Source organism: Alexandromys fortis, unplaced genomic scaffold (assembly GCF_014885135.2).
Source record: "Alexandromys fortis isolate MF-2015 unplaced genomic scaffold, M_Fortis_MF-2015_v1.1 scaffold_35, whole genome shotgun sequence".
Lineage (NCBI taxonomy): Eukaryota > Metazoa > Chordata > Mammalia > Rodentia > Cricetidae > Alexandromys > Alexandromys fortis.
Genome location: NW_026067913.1, coordinates 8947578 through 8970167, shown reverse-complemented (window position 1 = coordinate 8970167; position 22590 = coordinate 8947578). Strand labels below are relative to the sequence as shown.

The window sequence follows — 22590 nt, the reverse complement described above, 5'->3', positions numbered from 1 at the left end:
AGAATGTAAAGAGTTAATAAGCCATCTTTGTGGGGTGCAGCTTGACTCTGAAGGAGTGAGCAACGGAAGACCATCAAGACCACGACCTTGTAACTGACCGTCCTTCTCACCGTGCCGTAATTCTGTGCGAGAGATCATTTAGTAGTAAAGTTTTTAGGAGTGAGAGACCATGAAAGGGTTTTGATGCATTTGTTCAAATCATAAAATCGAATATCAATTTATTACATCTTAACAGTTTTGAAAACAGAAATAGTCTATTGAAAAGATAGGCTAGTAGAAGCCTTAAAAAACAAAACAAAACAAAAAACTTCTAATGGGTAATTTAATTCAACAGACACGTCGTTTTTTCGCTGTTCTGTATTTGTTTTATTTTTTCTTTTGAATGTGAAAGAACAATGTTTTTATTACTTTTCAAAAGCTGTGAAAGAAAACCTCCTCAGCTCTAAACACAGAGGAGAAAGCAGGCTGCGCTTCCCTGCCTTCCCATAGTGCTCGCGGCTTTCTGGCCTCTGCTTTGTCTCAGCAGTGCAGGTCTATACGACTTCACACGATTTCCTCTTTGTGCTTCAGGAAACTGGGTGCCAATTAAACAATTCTCAAAATTACTTCATGTGTCAAGTTAGAGGAGAGCTGGGGTGATAGGGAGGAGGGGAGTTACTTGATGTAACCAATCATTCAATGTTTGAGACAGAGCTTGTATAGGTGGTGTACAGGACTGTCGTCTGAACCACTTCGCTGCGTTCAGTTGTGCCTGTTTGCCAAAGATCACCTGCCCGTGAAGGGGTGAAGGTCGCCAGACCCTTCCCTGAGGTTCCGCCCCTCTCTGTCCAGAACTGCAGGTGACCTCGTGGAGGGGCGGGGCTAGAGCCTGTCAGGTGGGGAGGGCGAGGCAGTTGGGGGTCCATTTTTCGGCCGCGGGGAAGGAAGTCCTCACCCCTGCTGGGCAAGGGCAGGTGCTGCTTTCCGGACGGTGAGCGCCTGTGACCCCGGGAGCCACTCCTCTGCGTCCTAGAAGGAAGCTCACCTCCCGGGTTCCCCAGAGTGAACTCTGAGGGAATCGTTCTTGCCCTTGGAAGGAATTTTAGCTGTTCTTCCAGGCTGGGCTTGTAGTCGCCTGCAGGAGAGGCTGGCCTTGACTTTCTGGTTCTTCTGTGATTACCTCCCCTGTGCGGGGATTTCAGGTATGTGCCACGCCACAGCCGACCGGAGGTGCTAATTATATGCACGCGTGAGGACCTTTGCCCCGACTTCATTCGGAGAAATGCTGAAACCACGCCAGCGATCAGAGGCTCTGACCTTTGTCCCTCATTTTACAGCTCGCAGAGTTACGACTTGAACAGCACAGGCTTTGCTGTTGTTTACGAGTACAATAACGATTTCCGGCAAGCAGGTATGTTTTACACATTTGTATCGCTACGGGGCTAACACGTTGAACGCAAATGTCACTTAATATGCAGGCAGAGGAAAGGAAGTGCAAGAGCGGTTCGGCTGTTCTACTCCAAAGTGAGCAGTGTACATTCTCAAAGTCCCCTCTCCAGCCAAGGAGGTGGGCTTCCGCCCTCCCATCTGCGTGCCGGATGTTTGGTTGCCAGGCAACAGGCTAGCGCCTGCCAGACACCTGTGAAGGGGTGCGGCCCTGGGTCCCAGACCTCGGTCCTGGACACAACCGGCGCCTGCGCAAAATGTGCACGGGCCGGTGTCACCTGAGACCGGCCGCCCGGGCAGAGTGGAAGGGCGTGGTCGCCGGTACGGACGGAATCCGCGCCGGAGGTGCAGAAGCCGCGGGGCTGAGCACGGGAGGGATCACCTGTCCCCGGGCAGACGTCAGAGCTCTCTGCTCCGGGCGCCTACGTCACACTGGGACGTCGGTAACGAGTTACAGGTTTAATAGGAGTGGGGTGGGGGAAGGGTGATCAACTCGGGGCTCTGGAGACTGAGCAGCCACACATTTCCCCAGCTCCCCGACCGGTGTCAGGGAAGGGCGAGCCTCCCGGGGCGCCCGGAGAGCCCTTTGCTAAGGGAGCTCACCGTCCCACCTAGACTCCAGGAGAGGCCGCTTACCCGACGTGCACCGGGCGCTCATTTGCATGTCCCACCCCCTCCCCCCCGAGGTAAACCACGCGGGTCCACGCTGCCACGCGCTCTCCGCTTAGCATCCGAAGTCACGAGCATAGACATAGATTTCTGGTGAAGAAAATGCGTTTCCATTCTCGGGGAGTGCAAGAACACGCGGTAACTAAGTCACCGTAGTCTTAAAGTTTCCGAGATATTGTGCCTTATATATTCCTTGTCCAGAAGCCAGATACGTGCTCGCTTCGGCAGCACATATACTAAAATTGGAACGATACAGAGAAGATTAGCATGGCCCCTGCGCAAGGATGACACGCAAATTCGTGAAGCGTTCCATATTTTGCATACTTTATGTAAGAACCGACCGACTGGGCGACTCTTGACCTCTTCCTTTTGCAGCGGCCCCTCCCTCAACAGCCTCCGGCGTCTCCAAGGCAACGGGACACGTCACTCTTAAGTGCCCCCATTTATTCGTGTCTTTGGACCCGGGTACTTGTTTTTTTTTAATCAATTAAAACCTGCTGTTATCAAATTTGTGGAGAGCAGCATTTGCTAGTGTCCTTTCGAGGCTACATGCAGTTTGTGGAGACAGATCCTAACGCTGGCTGCTTTTAGCAGTTGCACACTCAGGTGGACAGAACCAGCAGAGAGTGCCAGGACGCCGGGGAAGAGACCGGCGAGGCTCCGGTGCGTCCCTGCCGGGACTCCAGCACGCGGTTCACACGCCGGGAAGTCTGAGGGAGAATGTTAAACTTCCTGGGGCCCCGGGCTTCGGGGTAGGGAAGAAAAACTCAGGTCTATTTTCGAATTAAAGAAAGGTACACTTCAAGTATTCCGGGTTTGGGTGAGCTTAATCCCTATTTTATAATGCCGTAGACAACCATGCTCACATTAGAAAAAGTAAGCAAACTTTCACTGAGTGCAAAGTAATGTAGTTTACAACTACGCACGTAAAGGAATCCAGTTGGCAAAATATGGAACGCTTCACGAATTTGCGTGTCATCCTTGCGCAGGGGCCATGCTAATCTTCTCTGTATCGTTCCAATTTTAGTATATGTGCTGCCGAAGCGAGCACGAGTCTTCGGTGTATTCAAGAGCTATATAAGGGCCACTAATTTCTATCTATTTACATTAGGGTGATTTTTATCAATATGTTTTCGGGGTGCATAGAGACTTAAGAGAGGTCTTCTTATTAAAGTCTTGTGTCTCGGCTCGTAAACACGGTTGCCGAGTGGAGGTCGTGCTGCCTGCGTGGACCTGCGTGATTTACCTGAGGGAGCGCATGCAAATGAGCGCCCGATGCACGCCGGGTAAGGGGACTGCTCTAGTCGCCTAGGTTGGACGGTGAGGTCTCTGCTTTCTGCCCGCGGGGCATGCCGGGACGGCTCGCGGTAGAGCCTGAGGGGCAGCGAGCGGCGGAGGCTCGGCGAGGCTCGGGGAGATTGGGGTGGTGAACTCCGGGAGGCTGGGGTGGGGGGACTCGGGGAGGCTCGCCTCGGACCGCACAGTGCTCCAGAACCGCTTGTCGCAGCTTAGTTTCCGTGAAAAGTACTTCGGAAACAGCAGAAAACTAACGACCCAACCCTTAGGAAATATGGAAATGTTAATAAAAGTCCTGTACATCGCCTGATCCTCAGCTCGCGCTCAAGTTTGCTGGGTGATTTCAAAGATGCCATCTTAGAAACTGTCACAAAGGGCTAAACTAGTCTCCCATTTGTATTTATGACCACACACGTGGGTTTCTGTTCTCCGGTGATCATTATTCGCTTCTTTCTAGGCTAATGATTCATTGAAGACATGTGATACTTACCTTGTTAGGGGTATGTCTTAGATGTGGTCCATTGTGTTGTTATGCATTTGGTCTTTTATGCTGCTTAATTGGTTTATTTGCCCTGTCTCTTGGAAACGTGTGCATATGCATAGAGGCGGAGAGCCTGATGAGATGGTTGGTTTGTTTTTTAATTCTGTGTGCAATAGTGATGGGTAGGGGGTGTACTTGATAGGGCGTCTACCTCATCAGGAGCATGTGATGTTGACACGTAAATAATAAAGTGTGACGGGGTCAGCATCCTGACACCTCCATTTTAAAGCTTTCCCAAACCTTCCCCTAATGGTTGTAGACGCTAATGAACATTTCTCCAGGTAAATGCCTGGTGGTATGTTTGTATTTAACTCCTGCCTCAGGAGTTAGTAAGGATGGTCTTTGGCAGCCAACTTGTCCGGTTCCTGCCAGAGGAATTAAGCGAAGGAAAAGGCAAAGAAAATGGAAAAGGGGAGCGTTGATTCTTAGTCTCTGGATAGTTGGGTTCCTTATCCAGGTATTTTCCAAAGTACAGTTCCTTGGTTTAGCAAATTACCTTCCTCAGACTGAAGCTGTGTCTCCTCACCGAATGGTTCTTCCCGAGCCCTGCGATACTCCGCACACATTACTAACTCAACATGTTTACTCCGTTCATCTTATGCTTTTGTTATTGTATATTATGCTCATGTCTTACACTACACATCCACACCCTTTTGACTCCTGCTAAACTCAAAAAGACTCCCAAATTAACATTTTAATTCAAAATTAAAATAAGTTCTTTCACCCTTGATTAAGTATATGTGAACCTCCAATCTTCTGGAGGGAAATACTATTTTGTTTTTAATCACTGTTTTTCAGAAGTATTTAGGAGGGCGACACAGTAGGCGTCTTTTACTGTAATTGGACCTTGAGTTCAGATTTGCTTTTGTGAGAATGATAAATTTAATAGACATGAATAGCAGCGTAGCTTCAGCAGACATTTATTTCAAGGATTTTCTCAGATTAGATACTTTTTAATGAGGAAAAATTTACTTTTGTTTTCTGGAACATTTGGACTCTAGTGTCATACTAATTGTTCACATAACGGTAATTCTGTTGCTTTACTCAAAAACAGCTACTCAAAACTGCTTAGCTTAGTGATCACTTTAATCAAATTGCCCGTACATCTTATAATCAATGATATTTTGGATCTAATGAGATGTGTTTTTTCCGTGAGAGGAAACTGAGACTAAGTTTGCCGAACAATATTGGCACTGATCTTATCAGTGTTTGAAGCCAAATTGTTTCTCTTTCCTCTGCACTGCCGAGTATCACTAAGTCAATACCTTTTCAACAGGTTACAGAGGGGAAAGGAGACTCTAAGCCTATCATTTTATAACCATGGCCGTATAGTGCGTGCTCATCAGCAGAAAGTCAACTTTGCTGGGTTTCTTTTCGTTCGCAGAAAAGGAACGTTCTGTGAACCGACCCTCTTTAAAAACACAATAACAACAAAAATCCAACCTCCACTGCAAGAGATTTCCTCTTTAGGAATTTTGCTCTCTTTTAAAAGAGAAGAAATTGAACCCAAATCCTCACATCCTAGGTGTGACCTAGGTGTGTGTCTACCTGCACGTGGGTATGTACACATGAGTGCAGATACCTTCAGACATCAGATTTCTCTGAAGTTGGAGTTATTGACAGCTGTGAGCTGCCTGGTGCTAGGAATTCAGCTGAGTTTGGAAGAACAGCAAGTGCTTTTAGCCGCTGAGCCATTCCTTCAGTCCTGGTAGAAATTTTTAAACACACACAGACACACACACACACACACAGAGAGAGAGAGAGAGAGAGAGAGAGAGAGAGAGAGAGAGAGAGAGAGAGAGAGAGTTTGGAGTAACTTAAAAAAAATTCCTAGCCTGGGGATGACAGTTACTTCATAAAATACTTTTCTAGCATGCAGGGATCCCTGTTTAATCTCTAGTTCTGTGCGCTATTACTGGCTATTACTGGTCGCACACTGGTCGCACGCCTGCCTGCCTGTTGTCACAGTAAGTGGGAAGCGGAGGCTAGAGGATCAGAAGTTCAAGGTCACCCTCTGCTACAGAGGAAGCTAGACTGTTATTTGTAATAGTTAAGCTGAAACTTAGTTTTGACGTGTCTTCAAGTTTAGATGTATTCATAAACTCAGGAAACAGCCAATCCTCCTAAAATAAATGTTTCATTCTTGTAGTGCCTTGGTAGACATGAAGAGGCTTGTGTTGGGAATGACTTAAGCGCAGAGGAATGGTGGCCTGTAGTCACTCAGGAATCCAGACTATTTCCACCTAGGTTCTGCTACCCCACACCTAAGTTCCAAGGTCAGCACTGAAGGGGAGTGGAGAAGGTACAGGAGACGGCTTCTTAACACGTTTGGCTATAAGTCATCCTAAGTTTCGCTTGCCTTTCATTGGTGAGACCTGGTCACACTGTCCTACCTGGCTGCAGAGCGAGCTTAGGAACCGGCCCTGTTGCCACTTCGTAACAGCAGTCCCCTTGTTGAATAGAAGAGCAGACCTTTGGAAGACGTGTAACCACCAAGCCACAGCCTTCCTGCTGCCTTGTTCTGTCTCTCGCTCCTCCATCCCTCCTGCTCTGCCTTTTCCTTCCCCACTCCTGATTTCTGATGACTTGGTCATCATCTCTTATTTCTTTGTAATCTCTATATTGGCTTGGAACATGCACGCGCACACACACACACACACACACACACACACACACACGCACTTTCTCATTTTAGTAGCTGCCCTTACAGTTCTAGCACATTCAAGTTTTGAGATTTCTATAAAGCCTGGGTTTATTTAGTACATCTCTTCTCTACAGATAAGAAAATCTCTTGAGCCTGATGTTGGTGGCGCACGCCTTTAATCCCAGCACTCGGGAGGCAGACGCAGGCGGATCTCTGTGAGTTCGAGACCAGCCTGGTCTACAGAGCTAGTTCCAGGACAGGCTCCAAAGCCACAGAGAAACCCTGTCTCGAAAAACCAAAAAAAAAAAAAAAAAAAAAAAAAAGAAAATCTCTTGATTCCTCTCCTCCCATGACTAATATACCATATATCCTTTTTAGGGTTGTGTGTGGCTTTATTCTAACTTTAAAGAAACTTACAAAACTCGTTATGAACATGAAATAAAGACATATTATGTATTTTTAAATTTCTGTGCTCATTTCTCCTGAAATCTTTATTGATCTAGGCAGCTGCCCTCCTATATGCAGATCACACGTGTTTCCTTGTGAAATTGTGGTCGCCCACTATTTCAGGGTCTTACACTCCTCCTGCCGCCCTTCAACAATGATCCCTGAGCCTCGGGAGGGAATATATATATATTCACTTTAGGACAGAGAATTCCTACGTTTCTTGTTCTCTGCACCTTGGCCAATCATGGGTCTTTGTGTTAATCGTCCCCAGTTTCGATTAGAAACTTCTCAGATGAGGGATGAGAGATGAACTGGTCTCTATTGATATTCTTATGTATTAAGATTTTTAGTTTCTGATGTATTTTCTTTTTCTTCTTCTTCTTTTTTTTTTTTTTTTGGTTTTTCGAGACAGGGTTTCTCTGTGGTTTTGGAGCCTGTCCTGGAACTAGCTCTTGTAGACCAGGCTGGTCTTGAACTCACAGAGATCCGCCTGCCTCTGCCTCCCGAGTGCTGGGATTAAAGGCGTGCGCCACCACCGCCCGGCTCTTCTTCTTTTTTTGAACACAATTACTTTATTGATTCCTTAAGGAATTTCATATCATACACCCAATTCCACTCATTTCCCGCCTCACATACCGACCCTTCACCCTTGCAGCACTGCCCCCACAAAGAAAATTAATAAAAGTAAAACCAAACCAAACAAAAACAATAAATAAAACGAAACAAAACAAAACAAAACAAAAAAAACCCTCTTCTCATCTCCATCTTTTCTGCCTCTCCAACACCTGCTCATTCTTAGTGGCCTTGGGTGTGGGCAGCACCGCTGGAGCTGCCCCCCTCTCTTCTGACCATGCCATCAGGGCCAGTTTTCCCAAGCCAATGGTGGGGTGGGGCCAACTCTCCTGTGACAGTCAGGGCCACCTCTCTTGCTACAGTGTTCAGCCAGGGGCAGGGCCAGCTATCCTAGGGCCAGCGAAGAACAGGGCTGGCTCAGTACTGTCCTTGGATTTCATCATGTATGATATCCATGCATGGATCCTTTGGCCCCTGTGGTGACATGGGCCACAGACATCAACCCAGAGCCCAGCTGCAGCTGCAGCTGCACCACAGAGCCAGATATGGCCCCAGGCAGTAGCTCAGGCCCAATGACACCATGGCTCCAAGTAGCGGCACAGGCCACTTGCATCTGTATGACCCCCAACTGCAGCATGGCCCTCAGACTCTAAAGGCCACAGGTTGTGGCCCAGACCCCAGGTCTCTCTGTGACCTTTGGTGGCAGCATGGACCACGGACCTCAACATAGAGCCTGGTTGTGGTAGAAGCACAAACAGGTACCCAGACACAGTCCTCAGCAGCAGCCCTGTCCTGGATGTCACCATGCCCCAGGTGGTAGCACAGGCCACCGAGATCAGCATGGCTCAGCAGCAGCGTGGCCCCTGGACATGGTCTCAGGTGACTGAACAGACCCCAGGCAACCACGTGGCCCTCCATTGCAACAGCAGTCACAGATGCCAGCTCAGACCCTGGCTGCTATAGAATCATGGACCCAGACGTGGCCTTTGGCAGCAGCCTGGCCCAGGGATCATCAAGGCCTCAGGTAGCAGCTCAGGCCACTCAGACCAGTGTGTCACATCTGCAGCAAGACTCCTGGACACCAACATGGCCTTGGGTGTTGGGACATCCCCTGGACATCCCCACAGTGTTTGGTGGTAACAGGAGTCAAGGACATCACCTCAAACTCTGGCTGTGATAGGGCCATGGATGCAGACATGAACCTCAGAATCAGCTCTATCCCTGATGTCATCATGGAACCAGGAGTCAGTGCAGGTCACAGATCAGTATGGTCCCCGGGGCTGCATAACCCTCAGACACCTACATGGCCCCAGGGGACAGCCCAGACACTGGGCATCCTTGTGACCATTAGTGGCAACATGGATACTGATGCCAACACAGACTCTGATTGTGGTTGTGGTAGCACCCTGGACCCAGACATGGCCCTTGGCAGCATCCCTGGACCCGAACATCACCAAGGCCCTGGGTGGCAAGCAGGTCTCCCACATCAGCCTGCTCCTCACCGCCTTCGTTTCCCCCATTCTGCCTCTCTCCACAGCTCACGAACCATGCCGTTTCTCTTTCTCTCCCGTTTCTCCACCACACATATGATCATCACCATGGCATACCACCTGGTACCATGCAGACACGGGGATGTCTACCAGCTCAGGCCTCGAGGATCCAGGCTAACCCGTGGATGACTAGCACCTGTTTGAGCTGAATGACGTCGGGCAGGCCATGGATATCTTCCTGCCTGTTGTGGAATATTAATTTTAGGGCGTGTTACATTTGTTTATGGTTTGGAATATTTAATGATGCGAAGATGTCTCACGTTCTTTTATGTTGCATCTCTTTGACTCTGTGAAACCGTGTTACTTTGCCTGCCTACAACACCCGATTGGTCTAATAAAGAGCTGAGCAGCCAATAGCAAGGGAGGAGAAAGGATAGGAAAGGCTGGCAGGCAGAGAGAATACATAGAAGAAGAGAAAGGAGGGAGGAGCAAGAGAATAAGGAGGAGGACATCAAGGGCCAGCCACCTAGCCACACAGCAAGCCATGGAGTAAGAAGGAAAGACCCAGCAACACCCACCAGCCACAGTCTTGAGGACCCAGGTTGGCCTGTGTGTAACTTGCACCTGCCTGAGCCGAATGGCATCAGGCAGGCCAGGGATGTCTTCCTCCTTATGCATTTTCTTTAACTCTACTTGTATCTATTTTTTTTGTTTTACTTTTCAAAGAATATATTCCTTCATTTATCTCTGTCAGAATCCTATAAATATACACATTGCCTTTGGAATACTATTTCCACTTTTTGAATGTTTTTGAGATTTTATGGTTTTATTTTAAGTGTATGAATGTTCTGCCTGTGCTTCTGTCTGTTGTGATCACCCATTAAGACTTCAGGTTTAGAAGCAGGGAGGGTTTTGGTGAGCTCCTCTGTTGGACAGCATTGTTAGCCTGGAGAGAACTGGCCAGTGGAGGTGCATCAGCACTGATGTTTTCATCCAGACCCTGAGAACATCTGGAAGTCTATCTATTCCTTCCATGATTACTATAAGAAGGTATCTGAGTCATGGGAAATAAAATCTCCGGAGAGCTAGGGGCCCTGACATCGTGTGAAAGTGGAGACTGTTTGTTTGTTTCCCGGCCGCTCAGACCTAAATAATAACATAGAAAACTATATTAATTACAACACTGTTTGAGCAATAGCTTAGGCATATTTATAGATAACTCTTACATCTTAACTCATTTCTATTACGCTATGTATCACCACAAGGCCCGTGGCTTACAGATAAGGATCTGACTGGCGTCTGGCATCTGTCTCTTTCGTAGGTACTTGGCATCTGATCGGCTCCACCTACTCTCTCTCTCTGTCTCTGTTCAGATTTTCTGCCTGACTTTAGTCTGTTACCCTTTGGCCAGAAGCAGTTTCTTGATTAACCAATGGCAATAAAACATATTCACAGCATGCAGAAGGGAATTCCACATCAGTCATGGACTTCACCAAATTGCCTATAAAGCAGAGTCTGAGAAATCTGTTTCTCAGTGGATCACAGACATTAGCACAGGCTTATGAATGACATTAGTACCATAGGGGAGATACAGGGATTGCACAGAAGTACCAGGGAGCAGAGAGTATGCATTGACGCCTGCTGCATCTAGAGAGTTGCACGGGGAAGTTTATAGATGGACTATAAACACTGGTGTTATAGGGAGACTAGAACTTGAGATCCACCAGAAAATAAGGTTTTCATGATAGGAGCCATTTGTAGTGTTGAGAAGCTGGAGAGCTATGCTGTGTTGTGTTCATATTATGCACAATGTTTCTCTCTCTCTCTCTCTCTCTCTCTCTCGCTCTCGCTCTCGCTCTCGCTCTCGCTCTCTCTCGCTCTCTCTCGCTCTCTCTCGCTCTCTCTCTCATCATTTCCTCTTTTTGACTCAGTGGCTCACAGTCCTCCTTCGCTATCATTAAAGAAGCTTCTGCAACTGACTTCCTCGTAAGACATCTTTCCTCCCCACTGTGGGGAACAGTGTTCTGATAACGTGCCACATTTTATGGTTTTCACAGGTAGCACCTTATTTCATGGTGCCAACGAGGATAGGATTTTTTTGAGATCTTTCAAAAAAATCTTGAAGTGATATTTAATGTTCCTGGTCCTGGTCATGTAACATTTCTATCTCACAGGAACAGAGAGCTAGCAAACTGTGACCACCATTTTTAGAACAGGCTTAAGGGTCCCTAAAACAGATCTTCTACTAGTGAAAAAGGAACAGCTGGTTCTCTTAAGTCTCTTTTAAATGAACAAATATGTCTCGGAGTCAGAAATGAGTCGATGAAAGTTGGTTGTAAGTCGGGTACCTTTCCAGGCAAGAGTAATGATGCAATTCTCGTGGTCAAGGAGGAACAGGGATTGGGATTCTTGAACCCATTGAGGCTGAAAGTATGTGTTGAATCCATATACTGCCTCAGGAGAATCACAAAGTGTGAGTAATTCATTTCTCAGTGGTATTTTCTCACTTACCCAAAGTGGCCCATTATAGTAAGCTTGGTATTCAAACTGTTTTCTAGTTTAAGATGGATTCTTTGCTCTGAGGTGTTTGTGCTGAGAGCTAATACCCAAGGGATGTCTATGCAAAGCAAAAATAGTTTTCACTTGCCAAAAACCAGCGTTGAGGAGTTGTCATGCAGCGTATCAGATTCGAGGACAGATGGAAGCAGAGAGAGAGTGTCAAGATCTCGGATGCTTCTCTTCAAGCACTAGCTAGTCTGTGTGCTGCTGGGACAGAATGCCTGACAAAGGTGACTTAAGACGGGAAGGTGTCATTTGGGTGTGCAGGTTGAGGGTTCAGTCCATCGTGTCAGGAAAGTCATGGCAGCGGAACCTAAGGCAGCGGGTCCGTGTTGTAGGTGCTCAGCTCCTCTCTCCCTATTCCCTCATTCTGGAGGCTTTTGGATGTGAAATAGCATCACCCATAGTTAGGGTAGGCTATCCTACCTCAGTTGACCTAATCTAGACAATCTCTCTCAGAAACGCCGAGAGATCTGTTTCTATGGTGAGTCTAAATTCCATCGGGTTGACAACCAAGATGAACTACCAGAGATGTTAGAGAGCATGGGTTATGGGAGATGGCAAGGAGCCATCTTTCCTGATGGAAAATAATGGAAAAAGAAATTCTTCCTGAACAAATGACCAAGCCATACACAGAGAACTGTGTATAGGAGATGCTACGGCGGAAAACAAAACAAAACATTCTAGTCTCCACAGGCAAGAAACTGAGACTCTGAGAGGTTTTGTTTAAGACCACAGAAGGGATAGTCGGAGGAGGGTCTCAGCCCGCGTTTTCAGAGACATACTCTACACAGTTGCATCGTCTTTTGAAAATTCCTAATTTACTTCTGTGTCTGAGTCCAGGCTCTCCCATTTTATTAAGGAAGGGATCACGGGTCTACTATTAATTTTCTTAATAGCAATGATGCCAGAAGGTCACACAAAGTTTACAAACCAGATGGATTCCTCCTCCTGTTCTGAGAGAGAAGTTAAAAAACAATTTTCTATAAAAAATAAAACGCAAAAAAAAAAAAAATCCGAGCTTAGTAATGGGCTCTGTTCTTCCCAGCATTCATTTCTCTCTCCCTGTGTCTTCTGATTTGGGAGATGCCTTTTGTGCCTCCTGGAGTGAATGATGATTTATCCTGAGCAAAATAGAGTTTGTTCCTGACTCCTACAGGTGCAAACTCTGAGATAAATAAATGGAAATGGATAAAAGTCTCAGGAATAAACCAGACTGCTTACATAAGTACATAAGTTAGCCTTTTCTTGTTAGTAGGTGGGAACATCTCGAACTAATAATCCATCTCCTCGCCTCCATGTAGGACTTTCACCCAAGCTCGTTTTTATTTATTCATATGGGCCAAGATGGGGGAATTTCTTCTTTCTTGTTGTTATCATTCTTAGGAGGGGCCCTGTCAGTTTAACCTTGTGCTGAATGAAGTTGCGCTATGTAAAATGTCAACAGGGGTAGTACCAGGAATGGTGGTCTTGTAAGTGTTGTTTCTCTGAGACGCTGAATAATCTTGACTCGCATTCCTTTTCCTCAGAGACAGACCAAGGCACTATGGGAAAGATTTGGGTAGAAAAGAATTCGGGAGACACGGGGAAGAGAGCCAGGAAAGGAGAACAGAGAGAAAAGGCTTCCTGAAGTGGCCCGAGATTAGGAGTGACTTGAAGGGAAAGTACAGGGCCCCACATTAAAGGTGTCACAATCAGATTAGCAGAAACCAATCATCTTAGGGATGGACGACACCTATGGAAAAGTATAATTCGCCATCTAAATTGACCTGCTTTTGCAAGGGAAAGGGTGCCCCTTACCAATGCTGAAACAAAGTCGTGAGACTGTTGGGCAAACCTGGACAGAGGGTCACAGATTAAACCTACACCAGCCCCACAGCCAGAGAGACTTGGGAACACTCAGCTCTTAATGGGATGGCTCCTTCGGGGCTCAGAGAACCTCAGAAAAGGAGGTGGGAAGAGTGAGAGCAGAGTGGGTGGGGACACCATGGCAACAAGGCCATGTGAATCAGCTCAAGCAGAGCTCAGATGAACTCCAGGAGACCGAGGCAGCTTGCACACGCCTGCACGGGTCTGCACCAGATGGGGTTCTAGAGCTGGATGGAGAAGTGGACACGTGACCCCATCTCTGACCCAGAAACTATATCCAGTTGATAACCACTTGAAAATGAAAACTGAACTTTCTCTAGGGAGTCTCAAGGACTACTGGGGAAACTACTCTTAAGGGTGGGTGCTTGCCCAGCCCCCAATGACCAACAGAAAACAAACTCAGTGGGATCTTTAGAAGTTCTTTGTCTCATAATGTTATGTCGGGGATTTTTATTTTTTTAATTATTTTCAAAATTACCCTACAGGTAATTCTTTTCACCTTTTTACCCTACAGGTCCTTTGTGTATATATTATGGTTTCCGTGAGAGAAAGGAAGTAGATCCAGGGGGGAGGGAGTTGGGGAGGAACTGGGAGGAGCAGAGGGGGGAAAACCCTAATCAGAATATATTATGTGGGGGAAAATGAAATTGCAGTGTAATTTTGATTTGCTTTTCCCTGGTAGCTGAGGATGTTGAACATCTTTTCATGCATCCATTATCCATTCATACGTCACCTGCAGAGTGTCCGTTCCATTGTTCTGTTTACTGGCTGCATTCATCACTCTTTTGTTCTTTGTTCTGAGTTCTTTATATATCCTAGATATGATTCTCCTGTGGAGGAATGATTGGCAGAGGCTATCTCCCGTTTTATAGGCTGTCTCCTTACTCTCATTGATTGTTCTGCGGTGCAGGCTCTTCTTAAACTCGCTATTGTTACATTTGTCAGTTCTTTGAGCAGCTCTGACCTTAGCTTTGATGTCTGGCGGTTCGTGGCATCAGAGTCTCAACCTTCGCGGTCCGGTTTACCCATCGTCATGATCTGTCCAGAGCTTGTGCGCGTTAGTTCCCATCTGGTTCGCCCACAGGATTGTGGTTGCGCGCTCTGAAGCCTGGAACTCAGAGCAGCGTGCTTAGCTTCTGCACGGACCGGCCTACATCAAATAAACGCCTGATCCCAGAATGAATCTCATTGAGCCCTTTCTTGTCTTCATCTCACCTGCTATGCACCTTTTCGTCTACCAAACGCCATAAACTTTCTCAGCCTATTTTCCCCTTCCTGTGTCTGACATCCTTCAGAGCTAGGGCTGGAGTCAAGAACTGTAATCGGACTGAGGGGTGTCTAGCGAGGACTCCCAACATCCCACACTGCTTTTTCTTTAAATGCCTTGCTTCTCTCCCAAAGTCTCCTACTGTGTGGTGTCCTCGCAGAGGCTCCGAAGCTGTTCACAGACCTCACTCCGGCACCACAGTCCCTGCTTTCTCCAGACTCTAAAGTCCTGGTAGAGCCTGGGGGCATGGTTAGGACAGCATTCTTTTGGAGCAGCTAGCCTGTGCTGCCTCCAGCCTTGCTGCTAAACTGTGGTACCTAGTGGTAGGAGGGATGAGGGTTCCACATCAGAGGGCTTCTCTTGGCCTTTTGTCTGTCGGTTAGTTTATTTTCTTGCCAAGTCATTTGTCAATATCAAAAGCAACTGAATTTGAAAATATATCTCAGTATTTCTGTCTAGGGAATAGCAAAATAATACAACTTTCCCAAGTTAAATATTTCTGTTGATTAAAGGTTTTTAATCCTTGGCAAGCATAATATTTTACTGTAGAAGAATGAAAAATGCTTTAGAAGTATTGTTAGCGTGGAAAGTTCCAAATTTGGTGCCATTTCAATAATTGCAATGCCAGATACTTCGATTTTGTCCCTCTTGTGTATTTTTTATAGCTGTACTAAGGGAAGTCAGGGCAGGAACTTGAGGCAGGCACCAGGGCACAGGGACTTAAGTTGAGGCTGTGGAAGCCTAACACTTACTTCTTTGTTCCCCTTGCTCTCAGTTTGCTTCCTTACACAGCCTAGGACCACTTGTCTGGGTGGCTCCTCACAGTCGCTAATCAACAAAACTCACATACTTGCCTACAGGCCAGTATGACTGAGGCGTTTTTCTCAGTTGAGAAAATGAAAATTCTCATTTGTGTCAAGTTGATCATCATCATCAACAACAGAAACAACCAAACAAACCAACCAGGACACCCTAAATGCAGAACCCGTCAGTCCTCTAGTGCGAATGCAGGCGAACCGTGGCATTGCTGTGACACTAAACACCTTGTCTGTTTGCTACAGCTGCAATCTAAGATATGCAGTCACATTCTCTTTGTAGTGGGGGAGAGGAAAGATACCTGAAACGCAGTAGTGCTTGATTAAACTAGGGCCCCCGATAAGAAGTCTCTAGAATCCTCAGTTGGCTCCCTTACCAGCTCCCTGAGGCTAGTATGTGTCTGATCTTGACCTGAGTTTGAATGAGTCAGGCTTGAGAAAAATCCAAAGGTAATAAAACAAAGGGAAGGTGGTCACTGGCTTTCCGGGTCCTATTCCTGATAAGGTCGTGTTCAACCCTGCTGTGGTGCGCTGTCTCTGACACATTCCTGTTGCTCCTCTCTACTAAAAGGCACGGGTGAGCCAGGGATTATTATACTTCATTACAATTTCCAGACAAACCCTGCCTGCTAGAATTTCTATTCCTATCGAGAATCATAAAATTTCTGCTTCGTTGTTGCAGGGGCGTGTGGTGGGTGAGGTACAGATTGGGCATTATGAAAAGCTAAAGGAATATCAAAAAGATGTATTGCATCCCCTTTCTCTTTGCGGAAAGTAGACTTCCTTTTATTTTATTTAGAACTGGGTAGTGAGAAATTTGGCACAGTACCGGCATTTATATGGTGAAAGTCATGATTTTGGCAGGCAGAGGTATCACATGGGACTGCACAGAACCTGCTTCCAGAGAGTAAACTGTACCCCCCCCACCCGCCCTCAGTCGGCAGGATGGGGAGGCTTGGTCATTTGCCCCTGTAAGGATGTTGTTTTGCAATTCTGATAATACTAAGAGTCTTGTTATCTACCTAACAACCAGAAGAGAAACACCCCCCTCCCCCAAGACCCACATCCAGGGCTGGGGCTGCCAATCAGAGCTAAGTGCTCAGTAGGATGCACAGAGAGCCCTGGCCAGATTCATTCCCCAGCGCTGAAAAACTCCATGTCTCCATTCTTTAAGTCATATTTCTGGAGCACTGTCGATGTGTGTGTGTGTGGGGGCAGTCCTTTGACTCCAGATCGACCCTCTTGCCTATCGTCTTCTTTATTTTGTTCTCTTGGTGCCTAGGAACGATCTAGAAATGATATAAAAAAATGCTATCTAGAACAATCTAGAAGTGCCATCAGAAACCTCTTCAGCTCTCCTGTCTACCCCCTTTATCGAGCGTCATGGTTTTAAAGTCAAAAATCCTTGGCTGTCCGGGCAGCTCAGCAGGTAAAGGTCCCCTAGGTCCCACAGTGGTATAAGAAGACAACTGAATCCTGCAGGTCGTCCTCTGGCCTCTGCATGTACGCTATGACAAATGTGTGACCCCCCCAACATACAATAAATAAATGTAATAAAAATAAAATTTAAAACTATTTGTTAGAAAAACCAGATCAGTAGAATACCACGCATAGCTCTTAAATGCAAGGTTTCTGGGTTCTGGTCGTTAGCTCCGTGCTTTAGACAACAGCTGGGAAAGCCAACAGAGAAAACCAAGCTTCTAGGCTGGGCACAAGCAGCCGTGTGGGCTGGGGCAGAAAGCTCACTTAAAGTACAGAGATTTGAAGGAGACACGTAGGAGCTGGTTTAGCAGAGAAGGAAGAAATAGCACCATAATCCCATGTAGAGTCACAAGCCAACTGTGCCAGGGGCAGTTGCTTAGTGTGTTTTTGAACGATTCTAGGAACTTGAACTTTTTTTTTTGCCTCAGGCAGGGTTTCACATAATAGACCAGGCTAGCCTTCAACTTGCAATTTCCTGGCTCAGTTTCTCAAGTGTTGAGATCCAGTGCGTACTATCCGCACAATTCAGGACTTAAATGACTGAACTCAAAGGCAATGGCAACCTGGGACCCGGTGGGCAGGAGTTGTGTCTTTGTAATTCCCACAGTAGTGCTCTGCCCCAGCGAGCACTCGCTAATCAACTGTCCAGAACTTTCTGCTGGTAGGAATGGTGTTGGCAGAGAAGCCTGGTTTTGGTGTTCAGTCTTTCTCTCCTGGACAATTTTGTGATTCTGGGAGGGACAAGAGGCAGGTTTCGGATTCCGAAAGAGATCTGATGTTGACACATGGGATGTGAAGGAATTCCACTGACAGATGAGGTTCTGGGGAGCTGAGTGGCAGGTGCCCTTCAGTCAAGGCCTTTGGGGTTCATCCTAAAGTCAAACATAGACAGTGAGCCGTGGAACATGCTTAAATAAGCCTCAGAAAGGTCACTAGATGAAACCCAAGTCTTGGGTTAGAAGAATGTAGGTGGAGACAGAGAAACCAGCTGGAAGGGTGCTGGGGCAATTTAGGGAAATTATAATTTTGGTTTGAGCTAGGCTAGTGGCAACGAGAGTGGAGACTCTCTACTAGGTCCATCAAAGAGGGAGCTGAGAGCCCTTGGTATTGGTTGGGTGTGGGGGAGTCTGCATGAAGAGGAGTGATGCAGGCTCATCTGAACAATCATAGTAAAGTCATGCTATAAAAATAGAAAGAGAAAGGATGTGGGGGGTGCCAGGGAGAGAGGCCGAGTTTTCTGCACGCTGCCTTTGAGAAGCTTGTAAGGCATTTCACAGGTGGGGAGGGGGAGAGGGAGGGAGAGCGAGTGCATGCCAAGATATGGCTGTGTAAAGAAAGCTAGTCTTGAGTGGTCAGAGAGGCGATATACACACACAGGGAGTGAGCTTGGGGAGGAAGAATTTGAGAACCGAGGATTGTACAGCTTCTTCACCTTGCAATTATCTTGTTTCTACATTCTCAAATAGTTTCAGTTTCTCATGATCAAAAAAGTCCCATATTGGGGGAGGGGTAAGAAAAGCTGTGCTGCCAGTACTGGGTAGATGACCTTACCTAAAGGGCATTGGTATATCTTTACATTTGCCTGGGTTCTGATCTCGGGTGATTTTTTTTACCTAATGCTAAAGAAGATGAGAAGAAATCTTCCTTACTTACAGTACAAGTCCATAAACACGAGCCAGCAAGGAAAGTGACCTATAAAAACTCTGAGTGCATTAAGAGAAACATATATATTTTTTAAAGGTCATGTCTTTTGGCTACTGCTTAATGAGGTGATTGGTGAGAATGGATCCCAAGAGTGGCAGGAAATATTAGGAGAAAGGTGGCATGCGCCTCTGTGGCCTTACATAGAGCAATGGGCTAAATATGTTCCCAGAGAGAGGCTTGCTGAGTGAGGACCTTGATACTCTTTTACCACTCTGACCATGAAGCAATGGGCACTTCTTTTACTGTCCAGCTAGCAGGTTCTCGTTTGAGTTATTGGATCCATTATTTCTTTCTTTTTTTAAAAAAAGATTTATTTATTTATTATGTATACAGTATTCTGTCTGCAGGTCAGAAAAGGGCACCAGATCTCGTTACAGATGGTTGTGAGTCACCATGTGGTTGCCGGGAATCGAACTCAGGACCTTTGGAAGAGCAGCCAGTGCTCTTAACCTCTGAGCCATCTCTCCAGCCCGGTCCATTATTTCTTATCTACTTTAGAGGACGACCTAAGGGTGCTGCGGCAGAAGCATTGCAGCAGCTACATTTGTCTCTGCTATAGGCAGTGGGTGCTGTAAAAGGCATGCTATAAGGGGCTGCCAGTGGGTGCTGGAACATCAGGGCTTTCTCTCCCTGTAGTGGGAAGAGAGCCAGCAAGGTGTCAAGAAGGGACACTTTCTCCAAACACCCCACTCCTGGGTGCTGAAGGAGAGCTGGTGATTCACGCTCAGACGGCCTTCCACTCCTACCCCTTTTCCTAATAACACAAAACCTGAGTCAGCTGAGAAAACAGATTTGCTCTTTTTTAGTCTTAGCCGCATTTGAGTCTAAAGACAGGCTCTGTGGGAAGGCGGATCCTTAGTCACCTCCTTCCCAAGCTGGTGCAGGAGTTTCAGATCTCTGCCTGTCAAAGCATTTTCATGGAACCCAGAAGTTTTGGGGGGTGGGGTGCTGAATGTACAGCCTTGATCCCCTCACACTCAACTCTGGGCTTTTCTCTCTCCAACAAAGGGTTGTGGACTAGGGGTCTCCCAGGGTACCCTGCCTGTGTCCTCACGACCTGGTTCCAACAGAGTCTGTCCTTGGCCTGGTCCTTCCATGGTGCGCTTGACTGGCTCACGGGTGCTGTTCTGTACTTGGGCAAAGCAAGTCATTACGTGGCAGTGTGTGGAGAAGAAGCTTGTTTCTTGTAGAATCATAACAGGGAAGAGTCTTTGAGGCTGAAAGGGTACTCAGCCCTCTGGCAGATGGGGGACGAAGGACGCTGCTGGTTTCTAAGGAGCCTAGAAATGAAAATGATTAAATTCCGCTTGCCTCTGTCCGTGCCTGCCCAGTACCCTGGCCTGCTTAGTTTCTGCTCACCCCTGTGAGAAGCTTCCAGGTTTCAGGAAAGGGTGTCAGGGGGAGGCAGACATAACACACCCAGCTCTGACACTAGGTTGTTGCGTGAACTTGGATCAACTGTTGAGCTTTACGAACTGTGTTGTCTTTACCTGTTACAGGGTGACGTCTCGCAGGACGGCTAAAAGAGCTAACACATGTACAGCAGTCGTGCGGTGTGGGGAGGTCACCGTCTGCATCTCCAGTCCCCCTAGTCCCCTTTGTGTGTCCCCTATCTGTTCTCACCTCTGGTACTAAGGGAAATCTTCTCTTTCCCAGAGCTTAGGTCCCCCAGGTATTCCAGATGCATCGCTTGGCCTTTTATTCTGCGGATAACTTTCTTATGCTGTCCTAGTATTGCTGATTACCAAGGGACCACTGCTGGCCAAGCCTTAGGTACATAGCAGAAGGGTGAGCAATATTTGATGAGTTAATGTAGAACGCACTAAGTTGCAGGGAAAGGGGGCTAATATGTGCCGTCATTGAAGCCTCGACGGATGCTTAAACCAGCTCGCCTGGGTTAGAGTCTGAGTGTCGCTAGTGCAGAGCTGTGCACATTTGGGGAGTTGCTGGACCTCTCTGCTCCTTGGTCTGCTCGTCTGTAAAATGGCTGTGGTAAAAGATAAAACCTCTTTCCCAGGGCTTTTGTGATCATTGCTCAAGTTCTTGTTTGAAGACTTTTGACTGGTGCTGGAGAGAACCCATTGGTATTACTTTAAAGAGCACAGTTTACGATCAGACAGAACTGAGTTCAGAGATATCCTGTCCTACAGCTTCTCTTCTGTGCCCTTGAACAGAAACCAGTCAGCGTCTCTACACTGCGCTTCTCATTCAGATAGGAGCAAAACACTCTTTCATCAGTTGTGAGGGTGAAGTTGAGATGAGGCTGCGGAGATACTGACTGAATGTGTTTGGTGACTGGTGGCCTCTGAAGCCCAGAGCTTGTGGGTTGCCTCATGGGGGAATGGCTGCTTAGCCCAGGCCCTCTTTAGGAAGCTGAAGACCTGGATCTCTCCCTGCCAGGAGAAGTGTGGAGTCAGGTTGCTGTGGGTAAACTGGGAGAGATGCTGAAGCTGCTTCCTGTTGGTGGCGAGGTTGTATCAATTCTTAACCAAATTAGGTCATTAAAAATGTTGCGTTTGGAAGGAGCTAGAGATTTTGCCCATGTGAGATTCCAACACAGGTCTATACCCGTCGCTTTTCAGCGTGTCTGTCGTTATGTAAGGCATTTCTCAGTGTTTGTCCTTCTGTAGTCAGCTGAGCTAGTGTCATGGTGATGTGTTAGCTGGGGCTGAGTAGAGACCTGTCACCCCCTGCAGCCAGGTGGCTGTGACTCTCAGTCTCAGAGAAGGCAGACTTTATGTATCCGAGGGAGATACATAGTTGGCTTAGTCTCTTAAAATGGAGGATTTTAAAAACACTGAAGTTCCTAGAGACCCAGTTTCTGTGGTTCAGACTGCTGAGTCTTACTCTGAAATCTGGTTTGGCCCCAAGTCATGCTTTAGGTCTCTGGAGTGACCCTTCTCTTCTCTCTCAGCCGTGAGGGGCCTGTCCGGAAGGAAGATATTTGAGGGGTGGTCTCAGTCCTACAGAGAGGGAACAAAGGAGAAGAGAAAGCAGAGAGAGCCAGGCAGGCCTTGACACCAGTGGTGTCTTCCAAGGTGACATTGTTTTGTTATCTTTCTGAAGCTGGAGGCCTGACCCAATCTTCCTCCGCCCTCTTGATCTTCATCTAAACTTCCTGGTCCAAGCCTCCTATACCCGTTTTCTTTTTGTATCTTAATTACTTTTTGTTTGAAGGTAATATTAAGTTAGACAATGCAATCAGTTTTTTTTTGGGGGGGGTGGTAAGGAGATGCACATTTATGCCTCACGATGACTGATTTGTTGCGTATTTGCTTATACGATCTCACTGTCTCATCACAATCTCGTGGCTTCGCTGCCAGCACTGTTAACAACTGGCTTCAAACATGAAGATAGCAGTTACAACTTCCTTTCTTCATTACCTCAAGTTCTTTATGATTCTAGTCTTATCTTCACTCTATCCCTGTAGGAGAAAGATTAATGACATTTTTTTTTTTTCAGAACAAAACTCAGGTAAAGAAAGCTTTTTTTTACGAGCTGGGTATGGTGGTAAACTGTCAAAAGTTTTGACAAAACTCCTCCATTCCAGAGTTGGAGGGTGAGGATTAGAATTATTAGGCAAAAGGAACAGAGACGTAAGGGAAATAAGAGAGAGAAACGTAGGACAGCATTGGGGAGGGACACTCAGTGGATGTATATTTATTTCACTCAAAAAGGGGGCGGGAGCAACAGACTTTATTAGCGTGACACAAGGAATAGATTTGACATCTCTGACCTTTGGTCCAGGTGGAGCAGATCTTCTTCAACACTCAAAATACTAACTAACCACACCCTAGGCCGGAATGGCT

At 46.8% G+C, this 22590-nt stretch overlaps 1 protein-coding gene and 2 non-coding genes across 3 annotated transcripts in view; 2 read left to right on the top strand and 1 right to left on the bottom strand.

The window, feature by feature from the left end:
• The window catches only part of Akap6 (A-kinase anchoring protein 6), a 454178-nt gene that overhangs the window by 6134 nt on the left and 425454 nt on the right, over positions 1 to 22590 (top strand). The window contains exons 3-4 of the mRNA XM_050138897.1: positions 3 to 1181; positions 1317 to 1390. The gene's annotated coding sequence lies outside the window, so the exon portion shown is untranslated. The remainder of the gene's footprint in view (positions 1 to 2; positions 1182 to 1316; positions 1391 to 22590) is intronic.
• On the top strand, positions 2307 to 2413 carry LOC126499636 (U6 spliceosomal RNA). Its single transcript, XR_007591132.1, has one exon. It is a non-coding gene; the product is annotated as a U6 spliceosomal RNA (small nuclear RNA).
• On the bottom strand, positions 3039 to 3145 carry LOC126499635 (U6 spliceosomal RNA). Its single transcript, XR_007591131.1, has one exon. It is a non-coding gene; the product is annotated as a U6 spliceosomal RNA (small nuclear RNA).